At 46.3% G+C, this 12,839-nt stretch overlaps 1 protein-coding gene across 11 annotated transcripts in view; it reads right to left on the bottom strand.

Annotated features, from left to right (window-relative positions):
* Positions 1-12,839, bottom strand: part of LOC146808718 (uncharacterized) — a 375,662-nt gene that overhangs the window by 337,879 nt on the left and 24,944 nt on the right. For 3 of the 11 annotated variants that reach the window (XM_085615533.1, XM_085615535.1, XM_085615534.1), the window contains exon 1: positions 4,012-4,219. The exons of 2 other annotated variants lie outside the window; for them this stretch is intronic. The gene's annotated coding sequence lies outside the window, so the exon portion shown is untranslated. Of the gene's footprint in view, positions 1-3,571; positions 3,593-3,615; positions 3,649-3,967; positions 4,318-12,839 lie in introns of those variants that run through there. 6 more of the 11 variants (XR_014966230.1, XR_014966233.1, XR_014966231.1 and 3 more) reach the window with 6 other exon arrangements.

Genomic DNA, 12,839 nt, shown 5'->3' with positions numbered 1-12,839 from the left:
AGATTGACAAATCTTCGCAAAATTTTCCAAACTTTTGGCCAGCTCTGGTCCGCTCCTATCCTGAAAGTTTCACGGTGATTCGTCAAGCGGGAGTCAAGAAAAAAGGAGGGTCCCAAAAAGCGTTTTCCCCATCCATTTTCCCATAGGACCTTTAGCCGCAGCTACAGCCCAAACTGCTGAACGGAATTTCACCAAATTTGGCAAAGAGGTAGTCTTCAGTTCAGACTCGTGCCTTAAATGGTGTAAATCCGTTCAGTAGTTCCTGAGAAAATTAGAGTTAAAGGTACATATATATCTATGGCCTCGGAGGATCCGCGCACCCTCCCGAGCACGAGCTGTATGCTAATTGGCTGCCAAACACTCTGAACCAGGAAGTGTTGGCAGCCATCTTGTGCCTCGGTAGAACCGAGGCACAAGAAAACCAAAAAAAAAGCGCAAAACGCGACATGGGGGCAGGGTAGAAACACCCTGACCCCCTAGGCCTGCTCAGGGGGTCCCACAAGGACCCCCAAAGCCCCCCAAAATATTATTTTTTTTTTAAACGGAAGGATGCGTGCTGGATGCGCGAATCCTCCCGATACAAAAAAAAATTCAGCGCGGTCTCCCGCGCTGAATATGCTAATTTGCCCCCGGGGGGGCAAATCCCAGGAGCAGAATAAAAAAAAAGTGTGGGGGGTCCCAATCCCCCCCACACTGCCCCGGGGACTGCCACCCCCCGGGGCTCGAACATTGTATATGTGGGGGGGCTCATGGCCCCCCCGCAGCACCGGGGACCGCCACCCCCGGGGCTTCTTCAACATGGGTGGGGGGCTCCCAGCGCCCCCAGCTCCGGGGACCACCACCCCCCAGGGCATGAAATATTTTGGGGTGGGGGCTCTCAAAACCCCCCAGCCCCGGGGACCGCCACCCCCTGGGCCGGCTCCTGCAGTGTCCTGGGGTGCCCACCCCCGGGACACTGTAGTTTGCAATGAGAGGGCGGGAGCCTCATGGTTCCCACCCTGTCATTGCAAACTGCTTTGCTTCCTTGAAGAGAAAGCAGGGAAACCTGCTCTCGCTTCAATGAAGCAAAGCTGATTGCTTTTCCACGTGGGGAGCAGCATGTTAGCTGCTCCCCATGTGGGAAAGCAATGCCGGCTCCTGCAGGACGCGGGTAGCCGGCTGGGACTGTGGGGGGATTGAGGACCCCCCCACGGCCCCCAACAAAGGCCAGGCCCCGGGGGATTGGGTCCCCGGGGCCAGAAGTGGCCAGGGAGGGGGGGCCACGCGTCCCCCCTCCACCATTAAAAAATAAAAAAACAATGGCGGCCCCGGGGGATGGGGTCCCCGTGTCCTTAAAGTGGCCATAGGAGGGGGGCTACGCAGCCCCTCTCCATAAATTTTTTTTTAAAAAGGGCCATGCCCCGGGGGATGGGGTCGCCGGGGCAAATTATGGCCTCAGGAGGGGGGCCACGCGGCCCCCTTCCCGATTTGTTTTTTTTTTTATAAATAAAAAATGGGGGCAGGCCCTGGGGGATGGGGTCCCCAGGGCCAAAAAAATAGAAAAAGAAGGGGGGCTACACAGAAGAAAAAAAAAAGAGACAGGATCGGGCCGAAGGCCACGCCCCCTCCTTACACCACTCTGCAAACGCACCCCCTGGCGTGTTTGCAGAGGGGGAACTAATTCCCCTTGAATACCGGGGGTCCCGGGGGGCCAACTAGCCCGCCTGGAACCTCCAGTATGCGCCAGGGGGTTGTGTTGCAGAGAGGTTTAATGAGGCCACGCCCCTTTTTACACCTCTCTGCAACGCAGCTCCATGGCGCTTACAGGAGGTACCTGGTCGCCTAGTTACCGCCAGGGGACCTCAGGATTCAAGGGGACTTAATCCCCCAACTTAAAATGCGCCACGGGCGCGTTTGCACAGTGGCGAAGGTAGGGGGCAGGGCCTGAGGTGATACTGTGCAAACACGCCCTGTGGCGCGTTTTAAGTTGGGGAATTCATCCCTCTTCAATCCAGAGGTCCCCTAGGGGCCAACTAGCCCACCAGGTACCTCCAGTAAGCGCCACGGAGCTGCGTTGCAGAGTGTTGTAAAAAGGTGCGTGGCCTCTGAACACCTCTCTGCAATGCAGCTCCCTGGTGCATACTGGAGGTACCTGGTGGGCTAGTTGGCCCCCAGGGGAACGCAGGATTGAAGAGGAATTAATTCCCCAACTTAAAACGCGCCACAGGGCGTTTTTGCACACGTCACCTCAGGCCCCACCCCCTTCCTTCACCATTGTACAAATATTCCTCTAAAATCAGCCGAACTACGAATTCCGATTTACTCACCTGATATCAGGAGAGAACGCAGTGCTGCATCTTTTAACCCAGCACTGACCCTGAAAAGTAATTGTAAGCGTACTTACCAGTAACTTGTATTTCCTTCCATAGGAATCCAGTGTGTGGTTTCCACCAGAAAAGTTTCTAAGTGTCTATATTCACAAACTAAAAATATTCCTAAAAAATCGTCTGTATGACTTAAACACATTCTTTGAACTGTTTACAGGAGATTGGCCAGTGCTGGATCCAGGATCCACCACTGAGTAAGAAAAAGTAACAATAACACTACTTACCTGCTAAGTGAATTTTCTGCCATAGGATAACATTGGTGATTCTATGTGAACATTTTGCGGTGTCAACTTTTAAAATACAAAAGTAATCCTTAAAAATCACTATTGTAACCAAAACGCTTTTACTCAACTGTTTACAGGAGATGTCCAAGGACTGAATCTAGGATCCAGTCCTGTGGTTAGAAAAGTAATCCATAAAGTAACTAATTGCATTTGACTAGAAATTCACATTGAGCTCAATGTTGCATTGTGTTTGAAATTGTGTTGCCCATTGCAACAACTGTAACTACTGTACTTAAAAGTCTGTTGCCTATTTGCAAAGTATTTAAACTAAAGTAATTCATTCTGAGAAAGTATATTTTGTATTGCAATGTATAATGCAATTAAAAAATTAAAATATCTAAAAATAAACAGTTTAAAAAATGTAGTAAATCAGTATCAAAAAAATCAGTATAACAATTAATACATTAAAAATTGTCATTGACAAAACTGTTGAAATTCACTGAAAAAAACCATAGGTTTCAGGCCTGATGTAGTTAGGAATTAGCATTTAAAAAAACCTTTGAAATTCACTGAAAAAAACATAGGTTTCAGGCCTGATGTAGTTAGGAATTAGCATTTAAAAAAACCTTTGAAATTCACTGAAAAAAACATAGGTTTCAGGCCTGATGTAGTTAGGAATTAGCATTTAAAAAACCTTAGAAATTCACTGAAAAAACAATAGGTTTTAGGGGTGTTATAGTTAGCTGGACATTTCGCTCGAACAAAACCATTGAAATTCCTCCGATTTAGTTAGCTGTACTAACTACATTTCGCGCGCCCGAAATCCACTGCTGATGATGTCACATATTACATCATTCATGACATGGTCAGTGACATCACTGATGACATCTCACCAGTGCTCCTGTCTCTTCCAGCTGCTGGTGGCTCTGTCGCCTAGCAGGACACCTGTCTCTTCCAGCTGTGGATAGCTATGTCACTCACCAGTGCACCTGTCTCTTCCAGCTACGGGTGGCTATGTCACTCACCAGTGCACCTGTCTCTTCCAGCTGCGGGTGGCTCTGTCACTCACCAGTGCACCTGTCTCTTCTAGCTGCGGGTGGCTCTGCCACTTACCTGTGCACCTGTCTCTTCTAGCTGCACGTGGCTCTGTCACTCACCAGTGCTCCTGTGTCTTCCAGCTGCTGGTGGCTCGATCACTCACCAGGGCACTTGTCTCTTCCAGCTGCTGGTGGCCCTGTCACTCACCAGGGCACCTGTCTCTTCTAGCTGCGGGTGGTTCTGTCACTCACCAGTGCTCCTGTCTCTTCCAGCTGCTGGTGGCTCTGTCACCTAGCAGGACACCGGTCTCTTCCAGCTGTGGATAGCTATGTCACTCACCAGTGCACCTGTCTCTTCCAGCTGCGGGTGGCTATGTCACTCACCAGTGCACCTGTCTCTTCCAGCTGCGGGTGGCTATGTCACCTAGCAGGACACCGGTCTCTTCCAGTTGCGCGTGGCTCTGGCGCTTGTGACGCTGAGATCTCAGTGAACACCTCACTGTGCTGTCTCTTTCCGGCCTCTGCGCAGGGTCACAGAGCTCCGCGTTAGGCACAGACGCCTGTGTGCTGATATAATGTGCCCAGTTCTGTGTGCCCGTGTGGTATTCACACAAATATAAATAAACAGGACTTCCTTGTGCTCTAGGGCGTGGGACAAGCGGGGGAGGAAGTTAGTGGCCGATTAACTGAGATCGTTACCTCGGTCTCTCAGAGGAGAGTTCCTGCTTCTGACAAATACTAGACATCGGTTTCATCTTGTGTAACTCTGTCTTGTCAGCCTGTGGAGGTCTGACAGAGGAGAAGGTCAATTAAGGCAGTCATTCACTTCATGCAGGGGCGGGGGCGGGGGTGGGGGTGGGGCAGCAGCTTCAGCAAGGACTGACAAGGCCAAGAGTTGTGCGCTTTTTATGGTGCTCACAGACGCGTGCCAGAAGCCACTGATATCACCTATTTAGCAAATAGAATTCCATGTTCAGCCTCAGGTCCCTAAACCTGATCACCTCCCAGAGTGACCTTCACTCCGTCCGAAGCTAAGGGTGAAAGAGTGAGTGATATTTGAGTTTGTAGGGCCGGCCGCATAACACGAGAGTGTGGTGTTGCTTAAGGCGGGAGGTGTGCCTTGGGTGGGGTGACTGGTGCCCTGGCCAGTTACAGAGCCGCTGCTGTGGCACCTTGCCACCTGTGCAGTTCTTAGTTTGGGCAGGTGTCTGCCAGGGCTCAGCTCCGGGACTCGCTTGTCAGCTGATGACATGCTTTACCATTACGTTTCAACTAACTTTGGACTCAGCAGCAAGGGCGGGGCCCTGTGTCTCAACTGTGGAAATAAAGGGACTTACAGCTTCAGTTCTACCACTAACCAGAAGGTGGTCCATCGCGCTGTCGAACAGACCACCCGGAAGTCACGTAGTGAAATTAGATATATGTGAAGAGATAGTTAATTGTCTTTGACTTTGTGCAGACGCAGAATGCACATGTAAATTGAACCCGATTCTTCCAAGAAGGTGATTCTGTCATTGCAGGGGGCGGGGCATTTATGGAGTTGGAAGGGCAGTTCTTTTACTGTCACCACAAAGGCGAAGCTTTCGCTTCTGGACTCTTCCATATACAAGGTCTAAAATCGTCTTTCTTTCCCCAATACAAGAATTGGTTTGCAGTGTAAAGCAGCAGGTGATTGCTTCCCTCAAGGTTCGTGCTTTTGTCCCTTTAAATGTTGGAAGTAGACACTTCCTGCAAAGATCTTGGACCTTTCGGCAGATAAATATTAGAGGGGATATGTACAATGAAGTGGTGGCGCGTGTCGTTAGCCTTCCTGGCTTATCCCCTCTCTCCGCCACTTCTGAAACACAGGGCTGCACACTATTCTCAAGGATATGGTGCAGCCTTGCGTTTCCCCCTGCGATGGGCCTAAGTTTAACATCTTAGCGCCAACGCAGGCACCCTGCACCAGAGTGCAAGGGTGTCTGCGTGCAGGGGAGGATTGTTTATGTCCTAGGAAGGTGTCCCTTCCTGCACAGAAACAATCTTAAAATGCCATTTTGTGACTTTCATGTGAACTGCTTCATGCAACACACATGAAAGTTACAAAATGGCATTTTAAAAAGGTTTGTTTATGTGCAGGAAGGGACACGTTCCTGTCCATTAACAATCCATGGCATTTTGCTTTTTCCATGTGTGCTGCTCATGGCAGCGCACATGGAAAAAGTAAAAACTTAAAACCACTGAAAACCAGGGTTTTCCTGGTCTTTAATTTTGGCGCTGTCTCCTAAGTACGCCTCCCTTGTACAAAGGGGGCAGCGTCAAATACAATGGGCGTTGCGGTGGAACGCCCACCACAACACCTACTCCATGCCCCTTTCACTCTAAACATAATGTGAAAGGGTGCCTTATGTACAAGGAAGCGTTAAGCCACGTTAAGTGGCTTAGCGTTGCCTTGTACATAAGGCAAGGCCCCTATGCCACGGGAACGTCACGAAAGTGGCGTTCCCGTGGCCATAGTGGCTTTTACATATGCCCCATAGCTGCTTCAAACCAGTTATGTTTGAGGTGCAGGTTGTTCCTTCCTTACTTTAATAACATATAGATGGATATTTCGATTGTTGGGCTTGATAATTAGAAATTACCCATGCTGCCAAGCCTTCACTCCTGGCCAAAATCTGAATAAGGACAAATTCCGATGCCCATATTGTTCGGGTGTCTTAGCGGGTCGGGCGCTGTGCTTAGTTTGAGCCGGGGTTGCAGGTGAGGCCCACCAACACACATTCCTGAGGACCGCCCTCATTTTCATTTGTCAGACATTTCACGAGATCAGCAAACAAGAAAGCGGGGCAAGAGAGACTGGAAAACCGTCATAAAGGGAGAAAGCAGGACCCTGCAAGAGCGAGATAAAGGGGCGGGAGGGTCTGGTGGTGGATTCAAGAGTAGACACTCATGCACCAACAGTTAACTGCACGGCCCCCTGGGCTTTAAGCAGAGCTTGGGTGCTGCCACTGTTCCAGTGGCTCCTTCCTCTCATGGGGTCCTGTGATGTTAAATCTCCCAATCCTGAAGAAATGTTCTGTCATTTTAAAATGTCGGGTTCCTTGGTGAGGTAGAGGATGCGCTGAGTGTCGTCAGCGTAGGATACTATGCTGTGTCTGTGTTTTCTGACGATGGTTGCGAGTGAGGCCATGTAGATGTTGAAGAGTGTGGGGCTGAGGGAGGATCCTTGGGGTACTCTGCATCTGTTCTTTGTGGGTTCGGAGAGGAAAGGCAGAAGTCTGATTCTTTGAGGTTGGCTGGCGAGGAAGGAGCGGAGCCAGTCTACGGCTGTTCCCAGTATGCCGGCATCATAGAACCTGGTGGCTAGTGTGCAGTGGGAGATGGTGTCGAAAGCTGCTGAGAGGCCTAGTAGGCTACCGTGTGACCTTGGTCGAGAAGAGCGTGGATGTCGCCCGTGGTGGCTAGAAGGGCGGTCTTGGTGCTGTGGTTGCTGCGGAATCCGGATTGAGAAGCGTCGAGGATTGAGTTGGATACAATGAAGTTTGTGAACTGGATGTTGACAATCTTCTCGGTGACTTTGGTGGCGAAGGGGAGGAGAGAGATGGGTCTGTACTTCTTGAGGTCCGTCAGGTCCACGGAGGGCTTCTTGAGGAGGCGTTTGATATCTGTGCGTGTCCAGTCGTCAGGGAATGTGCCTGTTTTGAGGGTGCAGTTGATTGTATGTTGTAGTTCAGGTGCTATGGCGGCCCTGTGGAAGATGTGCGGAGGGCAGGGGTTGGTAGGAGCACCAGAGTGTATTCTCCTCATGGTCTGTGCGGTGTCGTCTTTGGTGACAGCGGTCCAGGCGGTGATGGTCTGCTGGGTTGCATCGCTGGTGGCCGTTGTTGTGTCGGTGCCTTGGTTCCATTCGTCAAAGTTGTCATAAAGAGCCCTGATCTAGTGATGGAAGAAGGAGCCGAGTTTGTTGCAGTGTTCCTGGGTGGATTGAGAGATTTGTGTGTTGCTTCAGTTGTTAACTGGGTGTGAGGTTGTTACTCTTTTGGTAATTTTTTCACAATGCTTCTAGAGGGGGATCCTATATAGCGTATCCTCTGTTCTTGAGAGCCCGTTCAAACTATCGGGAACTTCTGCCACTTCTTCCAAGTTGGAGGACTTTAATCCCCATGGCCCCTAGTGCCAGGAGGCACCCACGTCAGTCCACTGCGCCCGGAAATGCATAAGAGCGGCCGGTGCTCCCGCAGCGTGGGAGCCCTTTCAAACTACCACAGACTTCTGCCACTTCTGCCATGTTGGGGGACTTCAATCCCCATGGTCCCTAGTGCCATAAGGCGCCCACGTCAGTCCACTGCGTCCGGAGGCACATTAGAGCACCTGTCAGCAGCAGGAAGAGGCAGGGCAGGGTTCTCCCTCTTGGCAGCGGATTCTTGGTGGCCAAGAAATCAATTTGTTTGGTTGACACTGTAAGTCCTGTGATAACTATTGGTATTTGTTTGCTGGGGACGCACTGTTCCATTAACTGTGGGGGAAAGGAAACATCCTAGTTCTGCACTAACAAAATCCCCCCCAAAATGTGGAAGAATCGTTAACTTTAACTGCGTGTACTGAGGGTGGCCCCGGACCATCGGGCCTGTGCCCAGTCCAAACAACTGCGGCGCACCGGACGAGTTAATCAGTTAATTTACAAGAAGGTGGTCCGGCTGTATTGAATAAAGACGAGATTCTTATTCCCCCAGACTTTCACCCGCCCCTTAAACGCCCAAAAATCTTGACGAAATGTAGTACGGATGATACTGAAGGATTAATTAAGATGAAAAAGAAGGTCACAGTACGGAGGACATTGTTTTGCCAGTGGCTCCTTTGAACTATACTTCAGTGACTGCTTCTGTCCAAGCCTTAACTGAACTTGTTAATACGACTTTCTGCTCCATCTCGGATAGACTCAAGGCCATTGAATGTGCCGTGCATACTTGTGTAGAACGTCTGGGTATAACTAATTTGGGTGGTTCAGTTGAACATATTAATAATGGCCAAGACTTTAATCACTTGGGAGCTAACACATGTATACTAGGTCAACCAGCCTCAGGGGAAACTAAAGCACTCACCTGCTCTGTGTCATATTCAAAGACTCTGCCCCAAAGAGTAATAATAACAGAAAATAGACCATGTGAGAACAGGGACCCTCCCAGTATCCTGCCGAACAAGCAGAGTATGAGTGCTGGCGCTGCTCCGTTCAGGGTTAATGATGTAAGACTAGATCTCCCGCCAACAGCGACTCCCTACGTGGTTATTCTAGCAAATGTCCCGACTATAGGTGTACTTACTGAGGAACCCTGGGACTTGCTAAGAAATAAATCACTCAATTGGCTAAACACTAAAATTGGTATGGAAGTGCACTTTTTGCAGACTTTAAGATGGCTAGGCGTGTTGGGTGGGTTGGTCGAGGACCTAAAGTCTTGAAGGGTGATTGTGTAGTGCTTTCCTTTAAATCTCCATCACTGGTAAAAATTTAATTAGCAAGCTTGGTCCAGCATCTTTGAACCCAAATAAAATATCAGTCTTACCATTGGGCTTCTTTTATTAACCACCCTTACGGACCTTGAACTATCCTCATGAATCTACACAGTCCTTTTCTTTTTCACAACCCCTACCCCAACCGGCAATCTGCAATGTAGAGCAAGCTCGCCCACTTGCATATCCTATCGCTCTACCCAATAGGTTTGATTGTCTTTTGTATCTCACTGGGGTGGATTGACTGGGGGTTGATGTATCAATTCGGGCTAATCACAATACACCTGCCCCCGCAACCCCAACCTCGACCCCTGAAAACTGTCAGGAAATAGTAGAAGATTTAGCTAACTCATCTTTAGTGGTGGGGCTAGTTTCAATAGGAAATAAGACAGATATGAATACCATAATTCCAACTGTAAATTACAGACACCATTTGATAGACGAGTAAGTACTAAATCCTCAAACATCTGTGGGGCAGACTCCCTTGAGAAACGAGAATAATAAGGACTTTACCACAATTTCTGAGAGTAATATTGCAGTTTTATGCTGCAAGGTTGAGGGTTTTTGTAGTAAGCAAAATATACCAGAATGGTTAGATTTTACGGCAGGCTTTAACATCATTATGCTACAAGAAACATGGGCAATCGAACCCATACACTTTAATGGCCTTAAGTCTTTCCATTCTCCAGCCATTCCATCTAGACGGTAGACCAAAGGGTGGCCTTTGCATTTATTTATCTAATAAACTAGTCTCTATTAATGTAACTGCAAATTCTTCTAATCCGTTTTATCAGATTGTTCAGGTTGATCTCGCAGCCTCCTTTTCTTTGATCCTAGTCAACTTTAATAATAACGCCTGTAATTTAGACATACTGGAAATATTATGTCATCTTGATGTGGAGCTGGAAACAACACTGGATAAGGGATGAAATGATAATATTCTGATGGGGGGGTGGTTTTAATATCCACCCTTGCCAACTGTTAGCTAACTAGGTTTGTGGCATGATTTCCCCTACTGGGGACGATGTCACTCACTTTTACCATTCAGGGTATGACGAGAAACTTAATGACCTACTTTTTAAATATGATCTAGGTTTTAGCAATGAATTTGCAGGCAGCCCATTTGTAGTATCCTGTAAATTTGATGGCAGCAGGGGAAAAAGTGTTATTGACTTCCTTTTAGTCCCTAAACTTTATTCTGCCTTAGTCTGCAATTTCTCTTTACATAATTTTGCAATGAGTGACCATTTCCCCCAGAGTCTAACGCGGGATACTAGCTCTCTAATCAAGCAAGGTGTAGGGCATCATACCTTAGCTGCGAGGAATATAGTACTCTCCCGTTTGAATGGCTTTACCCTGCGCTGGTCTATGGTTGACCCGTCTAGTTTTTTAGAACAATTAATTTGCCAGCAAAAAAGGGCCTTTGAGGTCTGTTTGAATGAGACTGCAGAGACTAGTATGGTTATGTAGGCCTTTAACCAAATCAGCAAGGGGATTAAGGCTGGGTTGAGTACAAACGAGGAAGGTGCATCAGTCAAAAGAAGTCCAAATCCAAACAGGTATCTTTAGTATTCCCTTTTATTTTCTTTAAAAGATTCAGCCAACGCGTTTCGTTCCACACAGGAACTTCTTCAAGGTTGCAAGCAGTTGACAGGACAACATATAAAAAAAATTTATAATATATAAACGATAGACATATATAACTAAAAACATACCAACATATTGCAAAGGTAAGCACAAACATATATAACAAACACCACAAATACAAGGATCAGAAAAGCATAAAAAACAATTGGAAATAATAACACATACATATGATATCCAAGACAGTATACAAGTGAAACATTGAGGACAAAACATGTATATCACCTATCTAGTAAGGACACACTTATAGATTGCAATGTTGCTCCAAATGATGTTTCCTGTGTTTATCCAAATACACGTCTAATCCCAATTAGTCTGACTAGCTATAAAGCTTACATTTATCGGATTTAAGGCAAGATTAATCCGTTTTTCCTTATGATAATAACAAGTGGGCAACAGTATCCATATACCCAATTAATAGGGAGTACAGTCAAACAAAAAGGGAAAGAAGGGTAATAATGCAAAAAAGAGAATTAAGTCAAATATGACCCAACACTCACCAAATTCAATTCTTTATGGCAAATGGAAGCGAAATGCCATGTGACGAAATCCCACATGCATAGAAAATTTCCAAAATCAATGATCTGATGAAAAAGTCAATATGCATATATATAAATATATTAAAAACAATATAAATATTTCTTTTGTAGATCTAAGAAGTACAAGTCCTATATATACTGGACACTCAAGAATTAATAATGCCCTTTCACAAGAAGAATATGAAATGAAAGAGAAGTGTTAAAACCACCGTTCAGGAAATACGTAATTTGCAATGAATTACCAACCACAGAGAAAGTTAGATTAATGACCTCAAAAAGATGAGGAAATCAGGAACATCTGTTTATTTATAAAAAATATATATATATATAGAGTCGATCGCGTCATCAAGTGAATGATCATTAGTAAGCAAAAAGACTTACCCACAGTATTAATATTGTTCGTCTTGAGGTAAATTCACCTTTAACATCCAGAGCTATTAGTTTATATTTAACATTTACTCCATAATAAAAGCCGGATCTGAAAGGGTTCCAGTGATCTAAAAATAAATTTGAAAATAACTAGCGATGTGCTTATATTACCTCAGATCTTGAGAAAGAATTATATGTAAAATAATATACTAAGAGGATGCAGCATTAATCTGAGAGCGCCCCACTCCCTAATAGTCCAAAAAAGGTTGACCTTGACAAGTTCTTTAAAGTACAGAATGTAAAATGTAAACAGTAACTGCAACCCGAATCATATATGGAAATTATACTGAGTTTTGACGGTGTTGCTTGTATCACGTTTGCCATCAAGGGACGCACACTTGTATGTCTTTAGGTGCGCTGAGAATTGGGGTAAAGTACCCATAATAGTTATCAGTAATACGCGCAATTATGTGCGAAATGAAAGGAGAAACTCATACCCTTGAGGTCCCTTAACCCCAACAATCCAAGGGGAAAAAGTAGATAATAATAATAGCAGGCAACCAAATTGTCCATAGCGCGCCAGACTCAACTTAAAGTATAAGAAAGTCTCAAGTATCGTCACACGAGATCCCACGTTATACGATACTATAATCAAAGGGAGAGGACGGAATACAGTCGCCATGGTGCAACGGTAGTATTACCAATCGCCGCCTCATTCCACATAATTTGAAAGTGGATAATCAAATATATAAGGCGATCATGCAACTTCAAAAAGACCACAGCGTGTCAATCAAAAAGCTTAAGATACAACGGCATTTAGCAACAGTAATGAGTCCACATGCGAAAACGCATATAGGGAAGTTTTTAGATATATTATCAGTACTGCGCGCAATTGTGTATATAGTAAAAATAAAGCCTCATACCTTGGAAGTCCCATAGCCCCAACAATCCAGGGGGAAAGAAGTAATAAGCGACCAATCTGTCCAGGTCGCGCTACATTCAATTTGTAGTTTAAAAACGCCGAAAGTATCGTGGCACGAAATCCCGTGTACCGCGATACTATAAACAGAGAAAGAGGACAGGGGAACATAGTCGCCATGATGGAACGGTGATATAGTCCATCGTAGTCTTATTCCACCTGATTAAAAATAAGCAACAAGATATAGAATACAG

The sequence above is a fragment of the Triturus cristatus genome, chromosome 7 (genome assembly GCF_964204655.1).
Source record: "Triturus cristatus chromosome 7, aTriCri1.1, whole genome shotgun sequence".
In the NCBI taxonomy this organism is placed as follows: Eukaryota; Metazoa; Chordata; class Amphibia; order Caudata; family Salamandridae; genus Triturus; species Triturus cristatus.
The sequence above is the reverse complement of the archived record's forward strand: the minus strand, read 5'-3'. Positions and strand labels throughout refer to the sequence as shown.